This window comes from Rattus norvegicus, chromosome 11 (assembly GCF_021556685.1).
Source record: "Rattus norvegicus strain SHRSP/BbbUtx chromosome 11, alternate assembly SHRSP_T2T, whole genome shotgun sequence".
Classification (NCBI taxonomy): Eukaryota; Metazoa; Chordata; class Mammalia; order Rodentia; family Muridae; genus Rattus; species Rattus norvegicus.
This window is the reverse complement of record NC_141544.1, coordinates 2,987,972-3,010,826: the sequence shown is the minus strand read 5'-3', so window position 1 is coordinate 3,010,826 and position 22,855 is coordinate 2,987,972.

Below are 22,855 nucleotides of genomic sequence, written 5' to 3'. Positions count from 1 at the left end.
TGTTAAAGGCATAGAAAAATATAAAGACTGTAAGTGTGTGGCCTCCATCCATAAGCCCTCTATCCCTATCTTCATCTGCTGCCCTGTCCTCTTCAAAGGGTTGGTCTTGCCTGTGTTCTCATTTGTGTTACTTTTCCTGGTCACTGGCTTTCATCTCTGGACACAGGTAGATACTGGAATGATCCCCTCCCTTACTCTTCCTATGTCCCTCTATACATTGGGCTGTAAGCAGCTTCCTCCAAGCACAGAAATGTGAGCAGAGGTAATGGTTTCCCCTAAATTATCAGAATTGTCCATGATTCTGGGAGTCCAGCTTTCTCACCCACCGAATTTGGGTACAGAGAGTTATGGTACTATGTCATCTCTGGGGGCATCCAGAAACAGGAAGCTTGTATCTTCTTGAGAGTATCATCCTAATAAATGGAAATATCAGGATAGACATTTCCTGTATAAGACATATACATATTGAGGGGATTGTCATGGGGAGGTGGATTCAAATAGATACAAAATACACGTGAATAAGCGTGGTGTATTAAGATACATTCTGACTGGAATCTGTCGAGAAGAATGACAGAGTCTGTATTATGTAAAATGGATTATGAAATTGAGTGGAAACATTCTTCTAATAAACATAATATAATTTTAAATTGAATCTTCTTCATCATTTATTTATATAACACATCTTCACTAGGCATCTAGAATTTCATCGATTATGATATATTAAGGATGCTAATAAAATAAAAAAAAACTCATCTTCCATAAACAAAAATCCTAGATTTTTCTTTGCATCTTAACCAGAACCATGGATAATTCTGAGAACTTTGGGGAAACCATTACCTCTGCTCCCTGAATGTAAAGGGAAAGAAAGAACATAGAGTGTTGTCAAGCATGTGCTCAAGGGTACTTACTTATAAAATGGGTCCAGGGTCTTTATTTTCAGTGAGCTGGGTGTTAGTTGTGGGTAACCTGAGTTTGAATTTTGTGATTTATTTTTGTGTTTGATAACTTATTTTACTATATCATTTTTCTTTTATAAAGATTTATATTTTATTCACTGAGTTTATTTAATTTACATTTAATTTAAGCATTTCTGCTGAGAAAAGATCTCTCAAAAGTAAATGAACTAAAGAAACCGATTTTGATATTATACTAATATACCAGATTACTGCAGACGACGTGGCTATTTGATTATAGGAGAGCACTAACTATGCTTCCTTTGGTATAGAATATGAAGATGAAACCAAAACACATGTTAAATAATTCAAATATGGTATTAGATATAATGGTTAATTTTGTAATTGGATGGATTCACTATCATTATAATTAGACCTGATATGATGTAGAGAATTACAAAGAGCTAATGTGTGACTATTTCAATATAAAAACCTAATATACAGTGACTAATTTCATTTTCATTGATATTTAGGTTGAGTCACAAGCCTTTAACAGCTGAGGTATTTTTGGAGCCTCTTATGTGGAGATCTCATGCACAATTAATATATTTACTCTATAGTATGCATGAGAGTTCAGAAAGCACATGTCTAATGTATTACTTCTAGGTATTACAAGCATAGAAAAACTACTGTACTAAAATAATTTTAATTAATTTGATAATTAAATTTTTATGTAAGTCAGAGTAAATACTAGGATGAGAGAGGCTTCTTTGTATCTTACTATGAAAATAAGTGATAAATAAAAAGAATAGAGGTAGTCAATTTGTTAAACGCTGTTTGACTTTTATTTCACTAGAGATTAGAATCTGCCTCACGATAATATATAGTCAAATCACCAGACAAAAATATACAGTAAAAATGTAAGTATGTGAATGTTTGGTAAGTTTTTGTGTCCTCAATGAAATAATAGCAGAGAAATCACTATCATCCAAACAGCCAAAACCAAAGGGTCTCCATGATGTGCATCATAAATATAAATTAAAGAGAAATCAGTATGCCAAAACAGTGAGCATAAAATGATGTAGAGACATAGCCATCAACATAAGGAAGCTACATAATACTATCAGCAGAGGTTGTGATTGTTGGCTAAGTAGGGTATTTTACAACACATATACAAGTGTAATGAGCAGTGCATAAAAATAGAAGAATGGGTAGCATTATAGCACTGTGGCTATAATGTACAAAATTAATTCCCACATAATCACTTTCGACTAAAATAGTCCAGGTAATAATTCTGAAGTCATAGAAATGCTCTCAGATAGTATTAGGAAATATTAAATTTGAGGATTGCATAATGGTTCCCTGGCTAAGGGTGGTTGTATGCCAAGCTGAGCTTGAACAGCTGATATCAATCCCTTTGACCCACATGGCAGAAGCTAATAAGTCACTTCTGAAAATTGTCCTCTCAACTAACTAGAATACTGTATCATTTGACCACACAACTAATGAATAAACAAATGTAAGGGAAGAAGAAAAGTAAATGAGTAAATAGTATCACTGAGGGGAAAGGAGAAGGGAGATGTGGGAGCAGTCACAGAGAGCATGGTAAATCTCGTTATTTCAGCTGCATCAATACATGAGACCTCTTGCAGAAATATGTTCACAATATACATTTTTCTTATGCTTGTTATTCTCTATAAATTGTTTATTTTAATCATCCCAGAAAAACTAAAAAATGAAAAGGTAAGGATATCATGGTTTTCTAGAAGTTATGACCTCTGCAAATTTCATAAATCACAAAAACTAGAATCTATACTCTTAGACATTGAAAACTAATAACTCTATAGAACAGCTCATACACGTGAAACCGTGATGAGCAATACCCAGGCTCCATGCAGGTGGAAGACCCATGAGTCTACAGAAGACTAAAAGGAGGAATATGCAAAATAAGAAGAGAAAAGTTTGCAGGCATAACAATGAAGGAATTGTAGAATGAGAACAATAAAATCCTCAACCAAACAAATTTCAGGCATGATAAATAAAAAGAAATCTGAACCCAGGTGACCAAACTGAACCCAGCGATATTAGAAACATAGTTCCTAGAAGCATCCAGAAAAGAAACAGTAATTTCCCACGAAAGACGGATAGCAATTGACATAAATGACAGAATAGTCTTCAAAAACATCCTCCAAAAATGAAAGAATGTAGCTATCTAATGAAAACACCATGAATTATGGTAACTCTCTTTCAGGAATGTGTTTAAGGAACATGTATGGCTTCACATTGGAGAAGGATGTCGACACTATCGTAATCCACACTCAGTCTTAGCCACAGCTCAGCCACAGCTCCTTATGTCACCTGAAAGAGGAATGATAAATTGTGTGAAAGAACCTGTGAAGGTCTGACCCAAAGGTTCTAAGTTTGTATCTGCTAATATTCCAAGGAGGTAATCTGTAAATCCCAGGAACACTATAATGATATAAAAGATAGCCATTTAAAATGAAAATATACAACATATAAGGCCAGATATATCAAATGTTCCTATGCTTTTTCTGGTTTAGGAAGTCAGAGATAAAGGTTAGAGTTTAGGAGATTTACATTTGAACACAAAACGAATTCTAAAAACTAATCACAGTTTGCTTATTTGAAAATCATTCAATAGAGAAGTTCCTGAAATTTGAATGGAAAAAATTCAGTTGTGAAGATCAAAGACATAACCAACTGTGTGCCAGGAAGGCCCTGACCTATATTTCAAGCTCTCAGGATTTTGAGAAAAGTTCTCACGTTTTTCATGTTAAACTTGTACTAACTGCTCTGAAGCTCTCACATGTGAAGTTCTGGCCTCCTACTTGTCAGCCCTTTCTCAGATTTTATGGTATAACTAAAGGCATGTGTCATTACTAGTAAATGAAAGCAAAGCAAAGCAAATAAAACAAAACAAAACCACCTTTGAAATTATATATTTTTTGTAGTGTGTGTGCGTTCATGTATGAATGTGTGCATCTCTATGTTTATTTGCATATATGTCTGAACATTTATATGTTACACTTCACAGGTGGATAACTAGAATCCAACTTTCCAGCATTGAGTCATGGACCCAATGATGTCATGAAACTTGCACAGCAGTTACTCTTATCTTAAATCCATTTGAATTCCCTTCCAACATTTCTTTTAAAAGCAAATTAATTTACCACTAAAGAAATGATGTGAAGTTTAAATGTATCAGTATATTTTCCAGGATATCTACATAGTTTATATTAAAAAAAAACAACTGATACACTAATTTCACTTTTTTTCATGTCCGTACATGAAAAATCAAGCAATGGTGTCTATAAATGAGACCTACAGATGAGAAAGGATGATGATGCATTTTAGTTCAGAGGAGATACTCAAGCTTAGTTTTTCACAGTAAGGTAAGTTCTTGTCCCAACTTTATATTTATAACAGACTTAATTTCTAATCTACATACAGACACAATAATTTTACCTATACGCTATTTTATTCCTCATGAAAATGTAGAATATTCAGGGTTATGTTTCAGAAAGTAAGTTATTTTATTTCCTTGGAGTTAAAGAATAATACATTCTATTTCTGATTCCACATAATCAGAAATTAGAACATGGCATAACATATTGAGAAATAAATAAAAATAAATATTTGACATAAAAGTAGTGGTGATCATTTCAGGACATATCAGAGCTAAGTTGCATGGTTAGAAATATTTATGTCCCGTTTTTCAATATGTATATTTTTACGTTTATTGTTTTCTTAATTACCAAATGGTAACATCCTCTGCCCTTCTGTTTCTTTATAAAGGTTATATTTTAAAATGCTGAAATGTTTAAGATGAATTCAGTAAATAATTGGCCTACAATAAATATTGATTTGAAGAATAGATCACAAAATTTGATAGTGAGAAACTCAAGGAGAGAGGATGGGGATTCTTTTGTATTTGGAGATGCAACGTTGTGATTTGCTACAGAACTGGACTATTGTGAAACCTCTGTCCAGGTGCAATGCAGTAGGGGACACTGAAACAACACAATAACAGTACGATTCATGTCTGTATCAGTTAGTTGGAACAGACATTTTTGTACGAATGATCAAAATAATAAAAGGTTCATTGGGTTCCTTAACCCAATGCATATTTTACATGTAGATTTGGAAGTTCCTGATATTATAGTTGACATAAAAGACCTTCTCTGACCTAGACTGAAACATACCTTATAAATCTAAAATCTTGTCCCGAGTCTAATGACAGAATAAAGAAAGTCATGAAATGTAGTTACAGTGCTGGCCATTTGTATAAAAATAAATTCCACATTCTGAAGTGCATTGGAAGAGCCGAGGCGACATGCTAGATGAGGAATGGTTGACTGTAGCAGAAGGTGATTGCTTGTCAACACAAGTCACAGTGACTCTCTTTGGAAATGTCTCACTGCACATCACACATCAGAGGAGGTGCTATGTCTAAACATCATAGGGCAACTGCCTTCCTGAAATGCAGAAAAATAAGTGAGAGAGGTTTCCATTGCACAGACATACTCTGGCAAGAGACAGAAGAACAGTTGTCACAGATCAAAAAAAAAAATTCCTCCAATTATCAGTTACCCTAGTCTATGTCACAGGTGAGAAAATGTCCTCAATTATCATTCTGCCTAGTCTAAGTCACAGATGAGAAAATGTCCTCAATTATCAGTGTACATAGTCTATGTCACAGATCAGAAAATGTCCTTCAATTATCAGTGTACCTAGTGTATGTCACAGATCAGATCAGCCTCCTATGGGGCTCTAGCATTTATATGTTCCCTGAAAAGTCTCCAGCATTCCAAATGTTACACACATGCAAAATCTATCTGCTGGTCGCAAAATCACGCCCCTGCTAGAGCACGAGGCAAATCATAGTCAGCCACTGTTGAGAATTGGAAGCAACCCCATACCCCACAGCCTGGATTAAAACAAAAACATAGTCTTATAATATTTCTATGTTTTTAAATACACCAAAATTCTCACTGCAAATAGCCAGTTTCATTTGGATATTAGTATAATTGGTTTTCTATCCTTTAATGCATGGAGGGCTCCTGATTAATTTGAATCAGTCTTGCTAGCTTTGTTCTGTGCATGTCACTGGTGTTGAGGTGCATCAGAAGACTCACTGAGACGCACCAAACATCTTCTGAAGAAAGATTTTTTTTTCTGCCTGTCAAAAAGAGGGAGGTATCCAAGACAATTTCATCTCTCTTCCTCTTCCTCCCATCCAGTGTTGGGGTTCTGCTGTGCTGTCAGTTGTGGGGGTATAATTGATCGTTCCCACATGCCTTGTAAACCTTGGGCCATTATCTTTCTGGGCCAGGCTTCAGATAATGGCCATACATCAAGTTTTGCTACTACCTAGCCCTGAGAGAGAGCATGAACACGTAACCAGCTGAAATGGGCTGAAAGTGCCATTGTGACTGAACGGAGGATGTGTTAGGCATCTTTATCTAATAACCACCATTTGTGATAATAAAGATTTCGAATCAAAGCCGATGAGTCAAGTTCTTTTCTTTTAATCTGCTTCTTCCAATAGCCCTACACATCCGTAACCCATTTTACTGCTGTGTCTTCTACTGAGAGCGGAGGCAAAGGCTTTCTATTCTCCGCAATGTCCCAACAGACTCAGTACTGATTCCTTTGGGCTCTCTGTGGAAGGTACTTTTAAGCCTAAACCCGCAGGCACCTTTTGGTGGGGGGGTTGTGTGGGGTTGAATGTCTCATTTTGTGTGTCGAGCTTGTGCTCAGTTCTCACATTACATTCTCTTATCCGCGTGCTCGCCCACACCGATTCATTTCAGACAAAGTTGTACCCGCTTTCTTTTCCCAGGTGGGGTTCTGTTCTCTTCTTGTCTCTTGGGCTTCACGGAAAGGGTCTCACCCAGAAGTCCCCTGAAATAATTGACAAGGTAAAGCACATCGTTGGGTGACCAGCAGGGGTTTTCAGAGCTAACAGGCACAGCGGAAGAAATATTGGTAAGATTTATTAAGTCATGAACTAGTCCCGGGACTAATAATATATGAAAATAAAAAAAAAGAAACCCAGCTTAAATAACATAGCACATGCGCACACACACAGAGACACACAGTCCTTCTACACAAGCATGCACATGCTCTCAGGAATTCACAGTTCACAGACAGGTGTCATCTTCTTCTGTTTTCAGACTGTGTTCACAGGTAGCTGAACTTACTGTGGTAAAAACTGCCACCTATTTGATTATTAACCCTGCCTTTCCTCCTGGGCATCCAGCTCAGTGATATTGCCTGGCATCCGTGGACTGAGTGCCAATGCAATGGTCTGTATATATGACTGGATTACTGGCAGCCTCCTCTCCAGCCCTTCGTGTCCTTTCTCCCTTCCATTCTTTGCTAGCTCTTTGGGTTCTTAGGCTCAAAGTAGGGCAGAGCTATGGGGAAGGGGAAACCTGGGTCCCAGGCGACAATGTGGAGCCATGTTAAGAAGGTAATTGCAGCCAGAGATGAGGTCTGGGCCCTGGGTTGGCAGCTGATATTTCAAAGGCTCTTGTCTGAGTCATTTATTGACTTCCTCTTCAGAGATAACTACAGTAGGAGAAGCAATCCTCTCTGTACCACACCAGCTGGAAAGGAGCTTTCTTTATTGAATTTCCACGTTTCATGTTTTTAATTTTGTAATGTATGCATCACGTGTACTCACGGTCGTGTGCACATGTTTGTGGAGGCTGAAAGATTGGTGTCAGTCTCAGGAAAACCACCCACATCATCTGAAACAAGGACTCCCATTGTCCTGGATCTCACCAGTTAGGCTAGAAAGGCTGGCCCCCCAAGCCCCAGGATCCACCTGTCTCTACACATCAGTACCGGATTAATAATATACAGTGTGCACACACACTCCCGGCTTTTTCTTCAAAGTAAGAGCTCGGACTTATGGACTACAAAGTTAAAATAATCAAGGAACTGGAGAGATAGCTCAGCGGTTAAGAGCAATGACTGCTCTTCCTAGACGTCCTGAGTTCAAATCCCAGCAACCACATGGTGGCTCAAAACCATCGGTAATGGGATCTGATGCCCTCTTCTGGTGTGTCTGAAGATGGCTACAGTGTACTCATAAATAAAGTAAATAAATAAATCGAGTGCACTGTTTTTGTGGCTTTCATAGGGCTGCCTTCTTCACTTCTCTTTCTTCCTTCTTCTTTTCCTTTTCCTTCTTGTCTTCTAAGGCTTACAGAAACACACACACACACACACACACACACACACACACATATATATATATACATATATATATGTGTGTGTGTGTATATATGTATATATATGTATATGTATATACATATATATATATATCTTATGTGTAGCTGTGCTTTTTTGCATGCATGTATATGTAGCTTGGGCATGCTTGGAGCTCAGGGAAGCCAGCAGAAGGTCTTTCCTGAAACCGGAGTTACAGATGTGTGGGGGCTGCCATGTGGGTGCAAGACAGCAAACCTGAGTCCTCTGCAAGAGCAGCCAGTGCTTTTGGCTGCTGAGCTATCTCTCCAGCCCACAGTGGGGTCTCATCCATAATGGCAGAAGGGATCGTGTTCAGTCTTTCTGATCTGGTAGGAGGTAGATGCAAGAGTGATCATGAGAACTCCTGAATTAGAAAGGAAGGATGGGTTAGAAGATTCGTTTCCTACATCCTGCATGGAAAAGGCATATAGGATTATAGTTACTGGAGAAAAAGGGAAAGCCTCATGCATACATCATTCACCTATTATAGTAAATGTCGACTGGATTGTCCTCTTCTCTACGTAACAACACTACAGTAAATGGCTCATAAAGCAGAAAGAAGTCCCCCACCCCTTTAACAGAAAGAACTTAGATGTGAAAATGTTTTGACAATTAAAGGGTAGGTAATGAGAGAAACGTGATACCTGATTTGAGTGAAGGTTGACAAGGCTTCTGAAAGCATTTGAATTGGGAACTGCAGTGGATGTTTGGATTTGTTACCTCTGTCCTCTGTCTGGTGGCTTGCACTGCTTGAGTGCCATCAGTCTTATGAAGATCAGAGTGTGTTGTGGTTAAGGTGGTTAACAGGAGCTTAAAAATTTGTTAATGACTAGAAATTGGAGAAGCAGGGAAGGTGGCCACTATCTGTTTTCTGTTCAGTTTACAAACACAAGAAGCTAAACCTATGATTTCCCAGGCTCGGGATGGTGTGTCATTGCTTTTGGTCTTTCTGGAACAGCATCTGTCTATCAACAGAGGGACTTCAACAGAGGGGCTTTCCAACTTACCCTCAGTGACATGGAGACATTTGAGGGTTTAAACCAGGTGACTGCGGTGCTTCTTTTTAATTTGAGAAATAGATTGGACAGAATGTACAACATCACTTGGTTACCGGATCAACAACACATCAGAGCCTGGGAACACTGAACTGATTGTCACTGGGGTTTTGTGTATGTGGAGTATGTTAAGACAGTGGATCTGAGAGAGAGAGAGAGAGAGAGAGAGAGAGAGAGAGAGAGAGAGAGAGAGAAAGGGAGAATGAGCTTGATCTTAAAATCTCTGTTCAATGTATAATATGATCAGAATACTACATCTCACACTTCAAATGTATACAGTCTCCATTTGTCAAGCATACTCAATAAATTTCAAAAAGAAAGGTAAAGGGGAGTTGGGACAGAAAGTTCTGGAAGGGGCTAGGGAGAGAGTCTAGCAGTTAAGCACTCGCTCCCCAGAAACTTACATAGATGCCCCGTGGATGTGGAGACCATCCTATAAGTCCAACATGGAAGACAGAGGCAGGATGCCCAGAGCACGTTGTCTGGAAAGGTGACCCACACCAAAAGGAGCTTTGCCTGTGAGTGAGAGTTGCTGCCACAATGAACAAGACAGACAAGACATTAAGGATATTTCCTGAGTGTACCTTGGGCTTCCACATGTGTGTGCATGGACATGTGTTAACTGGGTGACTAATCATTTCTCTCTCTCTCTCTCTCTCTCTCTCTCTCTCTGTGTGGGTGTGTGTGTCACACACACAGAGTCTCTCTTACACACACACACACACACACACACACACACACACACACACACTCTGAACAAAAAAGTTAAGATCTGGAAGACGGATGCCTAGACTGGATGGATAAAATCAGAAATAACAAATTGTGTTGGAACTCGCTGTGAAGGAAGAGGGGGACCAGAGGGAGAGATATGAGTGTGGCTGTCTGCTTGTGTCAAAGTGTAAGGTCAAATAAACCCAGTGCCACCTCCTCCAGGATGTCAAAGTCACAGCTGTAGCTGAGGTATAGTTAGTCAGTGATGCCCACTGTGTGTGTGTGTGTGTGTGTGTGTGTGTGTGTGTGTGTGTGTGTGTTTTGTCACTTTTGGGGGTGAATGCGACCACAAGCCCATGATCATCAGTTCGAGATCCTGAAAGTGCTTTGGGCCCATCTTAAGTCATCACAGCTCTCAGTGCCTGAGGTTAACTTACTTCCAGAAAGCATTTAGTGGGGCTAACTAATGTGTCATTACATCACAAGGACATTTTCTACTGTAGTTAAAATAAACACATATACTTTAGAATAGACAGAGACTTGAAAAATGGAAGTGGAGAAAAATATCACTACCGAGTTCGCATTAAAAAACACATTTATTTTAGAATTCTCCAGGATAGTTGCAATTTCCCATATAATCTACACATGATTTCCATATATTAGCATCGTACATAATCGTATGAAAATAATTAGGAGAAATTAACCTTTGCAAAAAAAAAAGTACTTTTTTCCTTCCCAGCTCCCGCTCCCACAATGACAACTCTGAAACTGATTATTTATTAACAAATTCCTAAGCCACAAACTTTGGCTCATTCCCAGACTAACTTATTTAACCCATTAAAATTATTCTGTGTCTTCTACATGGTTATTTACTGAGTTTTCATCCCCTTTCTTAGCATCTTCCTCAACATCTCCTTCAGCATCTGCTGCAGCGTCCCTCACTGGGTCTCCTTTTATACACTATTTCCCAGAATCCTCTCTTCCTGCTAGTGTTCCGCCTTCTATTTCCTGCCTCAGCTCATAGGTCATAGACTTTTTTTTATTGACAGGTGATGCTTTAAGAGATTCTCTCTACAAACCTTGGTGCAATAACATCAACTAAATGACTCATTTTCAGTTCTGGTTTTTACTTTTGTTCGTGGGTCTTTTTTGTGTTATGTCATGTGGCTGTAGAACCTGCAAAGGCCAGAAGAGGGAGGCAGATCTCCAGAGCCAGAGTCAGTTGTGAGGATGCTAAGGGTTCTGAGTAGCTGAGCCATCTAACGACACTATTTTGTCACAGCATGGGGAAAGCTGGACACTACTACTCCTATGCATTTTCACACTGTAGATTCCAATCCACACTGTATTTAGAAGCTAAGTGTCCTGTAAATGTATTAAAGTTTTTTTATTCCCACTTCTGGGGGTACCTATCCCTGCATTTCCCCTAGACATTGAAGGTTGTCAAGGTATGAATGACCCGTTTTCCAGGCTCTTTGCTTATGATCCACCTGTCTGTTCTACTGAGCCTCTGTACCCTCGATCCTGTAGGTCCTCGATCTCTGATGATCCCCTCACCCTTGTGCATTCACGCTTTTGAACTCTGATTTACAATTTTTCTTGTGCAGCCGTAGGGAGGTTTGGCACCAACTGGTTTCGTTCAGCCTGTGCTATTTCACAGATAAAGGTCCGCTGAACTTTAAAATATTCATTTGAATAATTTAATTTTATATAGATAGTATTATGATCTGGTGTGGATTTCAAATATTTCACCACCAAGGAACTGAATTTAGTACGTTGTGTAACCTTTTAAAAACCATTCTCTGGTTTTAAATTTTGGTGTGTGTGTGTGTGTGTGTGTGTGTGTGTGTGTGTGTGTGTGTTCATATGTTTCACAGTGTCCAGGATCCCATCTACAAAATCTGCACAGATAAATCCCAGAATAGACGGGTGGAGACTCTGAAGCTCCTCTACCCCAACTGAGGAACTACTGAGAACTGATGACTGTAGGGCAGAGGGCCCGTTTTCTTCATGGATTTGGCCCCTGACCGCTGTCCATGCTCCCCTGGATGTTTGTACTCACCCCCACACATCTACTCAGAACAAAATGGACTCAGCAGTTTCTATTAAAATGCAGATGGAAATTAGGAGGGAGGAAAGGGGAGGGATCTGAGGGGAGGGGATGGGGATGGATTCGCTCAAACACGTTATGTGTATGTACCAAGTTCTTAAGGAAAAATATTAAAACAAAGTAAATAAATAAATCTGCTCATGTGTGCACAGGTGCATGGGTTTATGTGTGTGTGTGGGGGGGGGTTGCAGCACCCTGCTACAAGAGGATACCATGCAGTATCTTTCTCTATGTCTCTCTGCCATTTTCTTTTGATGCACTGTGGTGGTTTGAACATGCTTGGCCCATGGGAAGTGCCACTAGTAGGAGGTGTGGCCTTGTTGGAGAAAGTGTGTCACTGTGTAGGCCGGCTCTGAGGGCTACTAGTGTTCAAGCTCTGCCCAATGAGGAAGATGGATGCTCTTCCAGGCTGCCTGTGGCTGCAAGTCTCTTTCTGGGCTGCCTTCGGATTTAGATATAGAACACTCTCCAGCACCATGTCTACCTGGACTCTGCCGTGCTTCCCACCATGATAATAATGGACTGAACCTCTGAAACTGTAAGCCAGCCCCAATTAAATGTTTCCTTTATTAAGAGTTGCCTTGGTCATGGTGTCTCCTCACAGCAATGGAACCCTAACTAAGACAGGTGGTGTCTTTGCCTGATCCCAAACTCTCATATTTTCATCCAGGCTGGAAGCCAGCAGACCTTAGTGATTCTGTTCCCCCTTCCTGTCAATGCGGTTACAGGTTTCCCCTGCCTGTTTCATGATGACTGGGATCTGAGTACAGGTCTGCTTAGGCAGCAAGCGGTTTCACCCACCAAACGTCCTCAGACCCATCATGTGGTTTCTATGGCTTACCAGACTATTACTTTCAACTAGCAAACACAAATTAGAGATGGCAAGTGCATCTTGACTTTACCTTGTTTCGGTATATTTTAGTTGCTTCAGTGTCTTGATTTCACATTGTTTCGGTATATTTGAGTTGTTTCAGTGTATTTTAATGATAGCTGAGGATTGGGAGACTTAGCGAGAGATGGGCAGGAGAAAGTGAGGATGCAAAGATCTATCGGATTCCTGCCACTTGCCCTTGCATTCAACATTTCATATTTAAAAGCACAACAACCACCACCAACCACAATAGTCAACAATAAGGCATGCATGCAAAAGACTGGCAGAGAAGACACTAAAGGGCATTACATACTTGTAACCTCACTTTCTCCCCTAAAGCCTCATGTATTGAACCGATGGATTTTGTTGTTAAACCCTGATGATTAATCCCTAGATTGGAGCCCTGTAACACTGTGATGAATGACACCGTGGTTGTTGTGGTAGTCAGAGCTTGTGATTTTCTTTCCTTGTAAAATCAACCCAGTAGGGAACTAATAACAACAGCTCACATGTATAAATAAAAGAGCCTTTCACACTGACGATTGGAATTGTTATTATATATCCCAGTTCTTTGCATTTTATTTTCATTAGTGTGTTGTTTTTAGCGCCATTCTTGATACATAGAAAACTGTGCATTTTCTATACTATGTATCTTTTTGGGGTGCCCTCTGTAAGCTAAATACTAAATCAATCCATATCAAAGGGTTCCTCCCTGTCCTGTTTACAGAACTGAAATTAAACTGTTTTCACAAAACATTTCGCACATTTCCTTAGGGCTTGAGTGTGAAATTTCCCCATGGTCTCAGCTGTGGGAACACTTTGTCTCAAGCTGATGGCACTGTCTAGGAAGGTAGTGGAACCTTTCAGACTGTGCCCTAGGAGAAGTAGGTCACTGGGGCAGGAAGGAGGGAGCTGGATGGTTCGACCGAACTCTTGGCTGCCTGATCCTCCCAAATAAAAGCAGGGCTCATGCAGGCTCTCAGTGTCCCAGATCAATACACTGTAGCCATGTGGTTATTGCCACTACAGTCTAAACCCAATGATTGTGACTGTGCACCCTCAACAAACCTCTATTCCTTTATCTTGATTGTGTCATGAATTTTAACAACTTGACATATAAAAATGATGCAAGTGTACATCTGCGTGTGTGTGTGTGTGTGTGTGTGTGTGTGTGTGTGTGTGTGTTTGAGAGAGAGAGAGAGACAGTCTTTCAACACATTGACCTGTTAAGATGTCGCTGTCAACGTCTGACTTCACCTCTGCTGGAGTAGATTCTGGAATGATACGAAGGTTACCTTCTGCGTAATCATCCAGGAGCTGGTAGATGTATAGGATGGATCTTTCTCGTAGGTGATATAAAACCAGTCCTTCATGATCGGCACCTGGGATGGGACCACCCCCCTCCAGTTGTCCTTACAGCCATGTTTGACATCAAATTTTTGCTCCACAGCTCGGCCAACTATGGCACATGTGAGATGGGCGTCTTTCACTTGAGGAAACACTACTTTGTGAGGCAAGATCTTAAGCTTTAAAATCCTCTCATCGCTGTGAAGTCCCAGTCCACAGACACAGTCAATTCCATCATACTTGAAGAGATAAAGAGAGGGATTTGTTGGCAGTTGATCTAGAACGTTGGCCTTCCACTGGGGGACGGGCTCATCACCTTCCTTCCATCCGTGAGAAATTCTGCAGCCCACAATGTTCCCCAGGGCCTGGGGAGAAGGCCTCCTCCTCCTCCACTTCTGGGAGGATGGTGTGCTCATCCTCCTCAGAGACGTCCTCTTCTTCTTGGCTGTAGACCTAGTGTGGTAGGCCACGGCATCCTGGTCCACTGTCTTGTGGCTATCGTTCTGTGTTCAGGCTTCATACTTGCCCGTGGCCTGGGTTTGAAGAGCTCACCTGCTTAAACCAGACACAATGCTGTTGCCGCTGTCATGTGACTGCCTGCAAGAACAATGGGGGTGGGGTGGGGAGGGCGCTGGACCAAGGCTCTTGTCTAAGAGAACTTTGGAGCAGGTGAGGAAGGCAATGGTAGACAGGTTTGAGCATCTGAATCTAATTCTGTCATAATCAAAAGTTCATAGGAGGGCTGGGCAATGGTGGAGCACACCTTTAATTCCAGCATTCAAGAGGCAGAGGGAGGAAGACCTCTGTGATATCAAGTCCAGCCTGGTCTACAGAGTTAGTTCCAGGATAGCCAAAGGTACCCACAGAAAAACACAGTCTCAAAAATCAAAATCTAAAGTTCAAAGGGAAATGAACAAATGGTCCTCTCAGCTCAGAATAACATATTCAGACACATTTCTTCACCCCGAGGTACTTTGCCTCTGCTGAGGAACCTCTCCTTGACTGGCTAGGTCAGTGTGGGATTAAGTATCCCTGTCCCCACTTTAAGCAAGCAGAACAGAGAAAAGATAACAAAGGAGCCAGAAGGGTGGCCACACCCCTCTTCTACCCTCTAACTATGAACTATGTGGCAACATCCACAAGTGTCTGCCCAGAGACACAGCACACCAGTCCACTGGCTTTCTGTGCTGTGCATCCTGACCCAGCCCCAGGTTTATTCTGTGATGCTGTTGCATCTTCAACCGCAACAAGAGTCTTTTGTGTAGGCAACAACAGACATTTAGAAATAATATGTCCTGGGGTTGGGATTTAGCTCAGTGGTAGAGCAGTTGTCTAGCAAGCACAAGTCCCTGGGTTCGGTCCTCAGCTCCGAAAAAAAACACACACACAAACCAAAAAAAAAAAAAAAAAATATTTTCTCCTAAAATGCACAGGCACAGAGAGGAGCTTTGCCATTTTAGTAGGATTATGAATTAGATATTGTTAGCAAAGGATAATAAACTCTTAGACTGACTAGCCTAGACCGTCCACCGAGCTCTCAAACGTGGAAGACATCAGAACATACGGTTACTCGCTGTACGAGGGAAAACTTTTAGTTTTCTGGGCTACAAGGGTCCCAGTTATCTTCATAAACGTATTTACCAAAAGAAAATGTCCTCGTCGTCCTGATTCTGTCTTCGGAAACCGGTCATGCTCCAAAAGGCTGTTGAACAATTGTGGGGTTCAGGGGCTGAACTGGCTTTCACACCCTGCTGGGAAGATAGCGAACCCACCTTCAGGGGAGTCTAGTGCCCCCAAGTGGAAGAGAAGCACAACCTCCGCCCTTCTCTGTGTGACATCATCCAGGCGATGCTTATGTCATAGAAGCACTCGCAGCCCAGTTCCTTCCCTAGTAACGCTTAGAAACTTCCAGCATCTAGGTTTTAGCTCCTCATGTAGCCTCCTGGAGACCGAAAATAAAGTCCCCACCCAAATATTCTGATGACTCGAGTCACAGTCTGCCCAAATAGCTCTTTTCATGCATTTTTTTCTGAAAAAGTCTTTGGTTTCTGAGTCACCAACATCCTTGGTGGTTATTTTCCCAGCTCCTATCGTTCCTTTGGTTATCTTTAAGCCATTCTCCGTATCAGAAATATCGCTCTGCTCTCTCTCCGAGGCAGCCCACTGGATAGCACACCAAAATTAGCTTTATCAAAAACCAAAATTAGAGGAGGGCCATTTTTATTCAAACAAAGCTGGAATTTGACAGGATTAAATACCTTGTATTGAAGTCAATGGCAATCATGAATTATGGATTCTTTGCAAAGAGCGAGGAAAAATTAGCTCCTGGACCTGCTTCCAAAATCGGGATAAACTGATGACAAACCCGATATGGACCAGTCATATTTTAAATTTCTTTAAAATTTACCAGCACTTCTGGTTACAAGGAATTTATTAAATCAAATGCAGTAAAACAGGATGAAACAGATGAGGTAATTTTGTTTTTGAGATAGGGTAGACAGAATACTGGATGCAGGTAAGTATGGAATTTACCTGTAAATTACAGGGCACTTTAAATGTTTGTGTCACATAGTTCTTCAGATTTCCAAATGGATTCTTTTCGGAACCCTCCCCTGTCCCCACCACACTCTGACCCTCCCTTCCCTCTTCCCAGTAATTCCCTTCAACTTTACCATTATAATTTTTTTTTTTAATTTTATAAATTAGAGCTTTTCAACTATGGCAGCTTTTTAAAATCTGTCCACTTTTCTAAGTGCACCGTCTTCCTTGTCTCCCTTCTATTGTAGTTTTAAGCACATTTTCCTTCACACTTTGAGTTTTCCTCTCTGTCTGCTCTTATGACTCCTCTGCCATTATGTGACTTTGGTCCACTATGTGGATGACCTCAATGTGGGGTTAACTCAAAGGACGTGATTTTTCCCCTTTTTCTCCCCTTCATCTTCCTTCTCTAGGCACCTGCTGAGATTTACAGCCTTGGGGATTTTTTTAAGCCTGGAAAGCACACACACACACACATACACACACACACACACACACACACACACACACACACGCACACACACACAGAAACACTCCTACAAACACAAACACACAAACACACACATACATACACACACAAACACACATACATGCACACACAAACACACACACAAACATACACATAGACACACTCAAACACACAAATACAGTGAGAGACAGAGACAGAGAGAGACAAGGTAAGAGACAGAGAGCCCATGAGGAAACATGTAACATCATCTTTCTAAGAACAATAAACAGAGACAACTTTCAAAAAAGGGAAGAACAAGTAGGCAACAAGAAGAACAATCACGTCATAGCCGTCAACTTGAGGAGGAAAGAGTTTGTCTCACTCTATCTTCTAGGTACTAGTCTGTTACTGAGCAACGTTGGGGCAGGAACTCAGGCAGGACTCTAGAGGCAGGAAAGGAAGCAGAGACAACTTAGAAATGCTGGGTACTAGATTGCTATCCATGACCTACTCAGCTTTCTCTCCTTCTCCTACAACCCAGGGCCACCTTCATAGGGGATGACACTCCCCATAGTGGGCTACACCCTTCCACATCAACCATCAAAAAAAAATTCCTTACAGATGTAGCCAAAGGCCAATCTGATGGAGGCCATTCCTCAGCTGAGGCTCCTTTTTGCCAGGTTGAGTCAAACTGACAATTAAAACTAACCAGGACCCTGCACATCCATTCTGATTGCCACACTGTGTGCAATAGATGAGCCATTGGAATAACCTTAGCTGTTGATCACTGGATGAATGGCTTAAAAAATGTGATATTCATTGATGTGATTCTCATCTATGTGTAAGAGCAAAGGGTTTTGTTCTCAGAACAACGGATGGGAGTGTAAAATACAATATGTTAAGTGAAACAAGCCAGACTCAAACAGACGATTGCGGAATTTAGATTTTAATAAGGGATATTAAGTGAAAGGGTTCATTTAGGAAGAGGAAGGGGAGCAGCAGGGTGTGTGCGTGTGTGTGTGTGAATGTGTGTGTGTGCGTGTGTGTGTGTGTGTGTGTGTGTGTGTGTGTGTGTGCAGGTGGAAATGGAGGTGAGTTGTGAGGATGAAGATGGCTAACGTACAGTATAAACCTGTACAAGGAGTCACCATCAAGCCCACTGACTTCTACATTTAAAGAACATCGATATAAGAAAACTGAGTCTAAAACAATGTTTTGATTAAATTGGGGGTTTATAGTTTAGAGATACCGTAAAGTTTATTCATATTTTCCTTCCCACAGGTGGCTCTTGCTGTTTCGAGCTTGATACTGGTGACAGGATATGGCAACGAGCTTTGGTGTCTGTACCTCATCAATCACCCGGAAATCACGTCATTCAGTGAGGCTACCGTGGGTAAGGAGGTAGTTAGAGATCTTACGGGTACATGACGAGGGAAGAATAATGCCCACCCCCACTATAGATATCCAAATATTCACCGTCATCTCTGGTTTGAATGTGTTCACCCAAAAGTTATTTTCTGAAGATTAATCCCCAGTGGGAATGTAGTTGTGAAGAATTGATTAGGTTAAGAGGGGAGCGACCTATAAATAAAGATCCATTAATGATGCTATTGTGGAAAAAAGGTTAAATTATGAAAGGGAGTTTAGCTCCCTCTCTTGTCTTCCTAGCCCACTGGATCCCTTCTGTGGTGACAACGTCCCACAAGAACTCCTTCCTCTGCTGATGGTCTCTTCATCTCCGATTTACAGGCTTCTGAATCAGAATCATAAAGAATCTGCGTCATTATAGACTAGCCAATCGGTGCCATTCTGTTTGTCGATACAAGCGTGAACATGCCTCAGAATTGTGAGCAGCCAGGTCATACGGGAAAGCGAAGCTGGCAGAGAGTAATAGGTTGTTAGTGCTGACTGAAGACAAGATGGGTTCAGGGTTAGCGTGTGTGCTCTTCGTGAAAGAAACAGCACAGAGGAAGATTGTAGATTGGAAAGGTGCAGCTTGGGAGGCACTCAGACATCTACTGTTGGCCTTGTGGGGACAAGGAGCCATTAGGGAAGGGGAAAGATTGCCAGGGATACCTTCAGCCACTGCTTTTGTCTAGCAGAACCCTTTTTATAATCCTAATCTTCGAGGATGTAAAGAAAACTGCCTGGAGTCAGTTGATCCATCAGTAACCATCAAGAGTGTGCCCACTATTCCAGAGGGACCCAGGAAAAAGCCTGATCGTGGAAGATCCTTTGCCTTCAAGAGATGGAGACGTCTCCCCGGCAACACTGGGCAACCCATCTACGTCGGTAAGGGCATCCCACTAAGTCCAGATCAGTGGTCCTTAACCCTTGGATTGAGACCCCGTTGGGAGCTCAAATGGCCCTTGCACAGGAGTCACATATCATATATCCTGTACGTCAGACATTTACATCACATTTCATAACTATAGCAAAATTAAAGTTATGAAGTAGCAATGAAATAATTTTACAGTTGGTGGAGCTGTATGAAAAGGTTACGTTAGGAAGCTTGATAACCACTCTTCCTGACCCCTCTAAAATATGCCTGTCAGTATGGACTGGAGGTATAATCCCTTTTATTCAATCAGGCAAATCCAGAAAAACCAAAAAACCACCATAAGTTTATGAAGGATAAACAGCCACTGCACCCACAGTGTCAGGACTGCTGACATCTTAGACAAATGATGTCAAAATGGAAATCACATCACACCATGACCATCCCCCTAAATGAAAAGCAGAGGAGAAAAAACAGTTCCCTGGTGGTGGCACTGAAGAGTTAAAATTTCTAAAAGTTAGTCATGAACAAAGTCCAGACATGCCTGAGAGAATTTGAGATAGGGCTCACTGGCCCGACTATCAACTCCCAAGGACACTGGCCATCTGGAGCCACCCCCTCCCCTTCCTTCACTCCCTGAGGGTGGGTCATCCCCCTGCTGCAGCGAGATAAGACACCTTGCCCATACTGCCAAGATGCTAGAATGCTTTGTTAATACAATTCCGCACAGAAAAAAAAAATAACTGTACACCCTTTGTACTAACCAATTTGTTTTCCCTATATAAGCTCCGGCCTAGAGAGGCTCGGGGCTTGACTCAATCTGTGTGAGATACGTGTCAGCCCGAGATCTCGTAAATAAAACTGCCTCTTGTTGATTACATCAAGACCGGCTTCTCGTGTTTCCTGGGGGTACCTCAACCCGTGACTGGAGCGAGAGTCTCCCCAAGTCTGGGAGTCTTTCATTGGGGGCTCGTCCGGGATAGGAGCGTAACCCCCGGAGATCCGAATGCCTCTTGGAGGTACGTTAGTGTGAGTGCTGGAAAGCGGCCGTTGTGTGAGTGTGAGAGTAGTGTGTGTGTGAATTAAGTCCTGTAGTCTGTGTTTTTCAGTACCGGTTTAAGGTCTTGGTGCACTGTCTGGGCAGAAGAAGAATCCCCACTCCGTTGTTTTTGAGTGCACTCGAGTGGATGGGCTTCCCACTCTGTTGTTTTTGAGTGTACTCGGGTGGATGGGCTTCCCACCCCGTTGTTGTTGAGTGCACTCGGGTGGATGGGCTTCCCACTCTGTTGTTTTTGAGCGCACTCAGGTGGATGGGCTTCCCACCCCGTTGTTTTTGAGTACACTCGGATGGATGGGCTTCCCACCCCGTTGTTTTTGAGTTCACTCGGGTGGATGGGCTTCCCACCCCGTTGTTTTTAAGTACACTTGGGTAGATGGGCTTCCTACCCCGTATTTAAGTGTGCTTGGATGGAAGGGCTTCCCACCCCGGACAGACGCCTGTGAGTAGGTACTGGGTTTCTACTTCGAATAGCTGTTTTCTTTTTGTTCTTTTTTTAGATAGTGGAAGTGAGGACACCCCAGCTCTGGGAGACGTCCCACGAGCCAACTTTTGTTGGGAGGACCCGGCAGGTGACAGTCAAAGAGATCTGACTGTGACTTGACTTCGGAGGTCGTGTTCGGCTGCCTATTTAAGTATAGGCATGGACAAGTGTGCTTAGATGTGTTAGTGTCTGTTGTCTGTATTCTGTTTCTGTGTTTGGTATCCCAGAAGCAGCTAAGGTTAAGCTGCAGTTTGGGCCAGGTACTGAAGGTACCAGGCATCTGTGGAAATTGGTTATAGGATGCTTTGTTTTGGGTCTTGTTTCTCTGGTTTGTTTTCTGTGGTATTGTCCAGTGTCTTTTTGGCTTTTGTTTCGTTTTTGGACTTGGACTGACAACTGTGTTTGAAATCTTGGACTGACGACTGTGTTTGAAATCATGAAACTGTTTTGCTTTGTTTGTCAAGGAGTTTTACTTGGTCCTCTTGGTGCTTAACTTAAAAGTTAAAAATAATTTGCTTGAGAGAAATTGTTTTCTGCCGGGGAATTTTATCTTTCTCTCTTGAGCCTCCTCCCCAAGGAGAGCTGCCCCTCTCTTTACTCCCATTGTCCAGCCCAGCTGCTGTTAACCGTTGTGTATGAAGGACTCCAGGTTAGCGAGTGATCCGTCTGAAGCAGGCATTAACAAGAACCTGAAAGCTTTACCTTAGATCCTGAAGAAAAATTCTCCCTGTTGCTTAAACATTCACAGCTTCTAAGGAAGGGACAACACAGAGTAGGAAAATGTAGGGGCTGAGGGTGGTGAGCATACAGGCCTGCTAGCAAGCTACAGGCTGCGCGTGGGCAGCAGCGCAGCTCTGGCCAAGCCAGTGTAAGAGGAGTTTCAAGGTAAGGAGGCTGTCTGGGGTTGGCGCTTTGACAACAAAGATAGCGTAGAGTTGGTGGTTGTATTATGAGACTTTTGGCCCTGAAAAAAAAAATTCCAGTTGCTGCCTTCAGTGGCCAGACCTTCAACACTTGCTCACAAAAGGAGAGTGTTCATTAAGAGAAGTTCTTTAAGGGAGCCTGCCTTATCTGCTGGCCCTATTCCAAGAGAGGAGTTGATCTCCAACATTAAGTAACCTTCCCTGTTAGTCATCATTGACATGGAGAGTGCCTTTGATCCTATCCCCACAGCAGCAAGTTCCTGCCCCTGTGGTCAAAATGCCCCAGGTTGGGGGGCAGAGAAGCCCCTAAAATAGTTTCAAAGAATCTGCAACAAACTGTGAAGAACTTTGTTTTGCCAGTCAAAATTTAGAATTCAGTCTTTGGCTGTGGCCAAGGTCAGGATTAATGTTTTCTTTTCCATGGGCCTTTAACCCAGTGAGACAGCTTGGTAAAGGACTACTACTACAGTCCTGATAGCCCCAGGTGAACTGGTTACAATTCTTTTGTCAGCGACTTAGTATCTAACACCCAGGTTCTAACCCTCTCTCCATCCTTTTGTTATTAGTTCTCACTAGAAGCCTAGTGTCCTTCAGAGGCTGGGTTTATTGAGAGACAGAGCCACTGAGCTGACACTGAAGGGAGGTACTTCTTAAGTAAAACCTAAGTCCAGAGAGATAGTCGATAACAGATCAGCTGCCTCTCTGCTTGCCTTTCTGTTTCACAGGAACAAAGCTTGTGCTTATTTCTACAACGGCCTTTTTGTCCCAAGAAGGCCTCCTGGTTTAGCTGTGTGACTAAATGCTATTTGTCCTCTTCAGTGGACCTCTATTCTCAAGATTCCCTTGTTTTCTCACCATC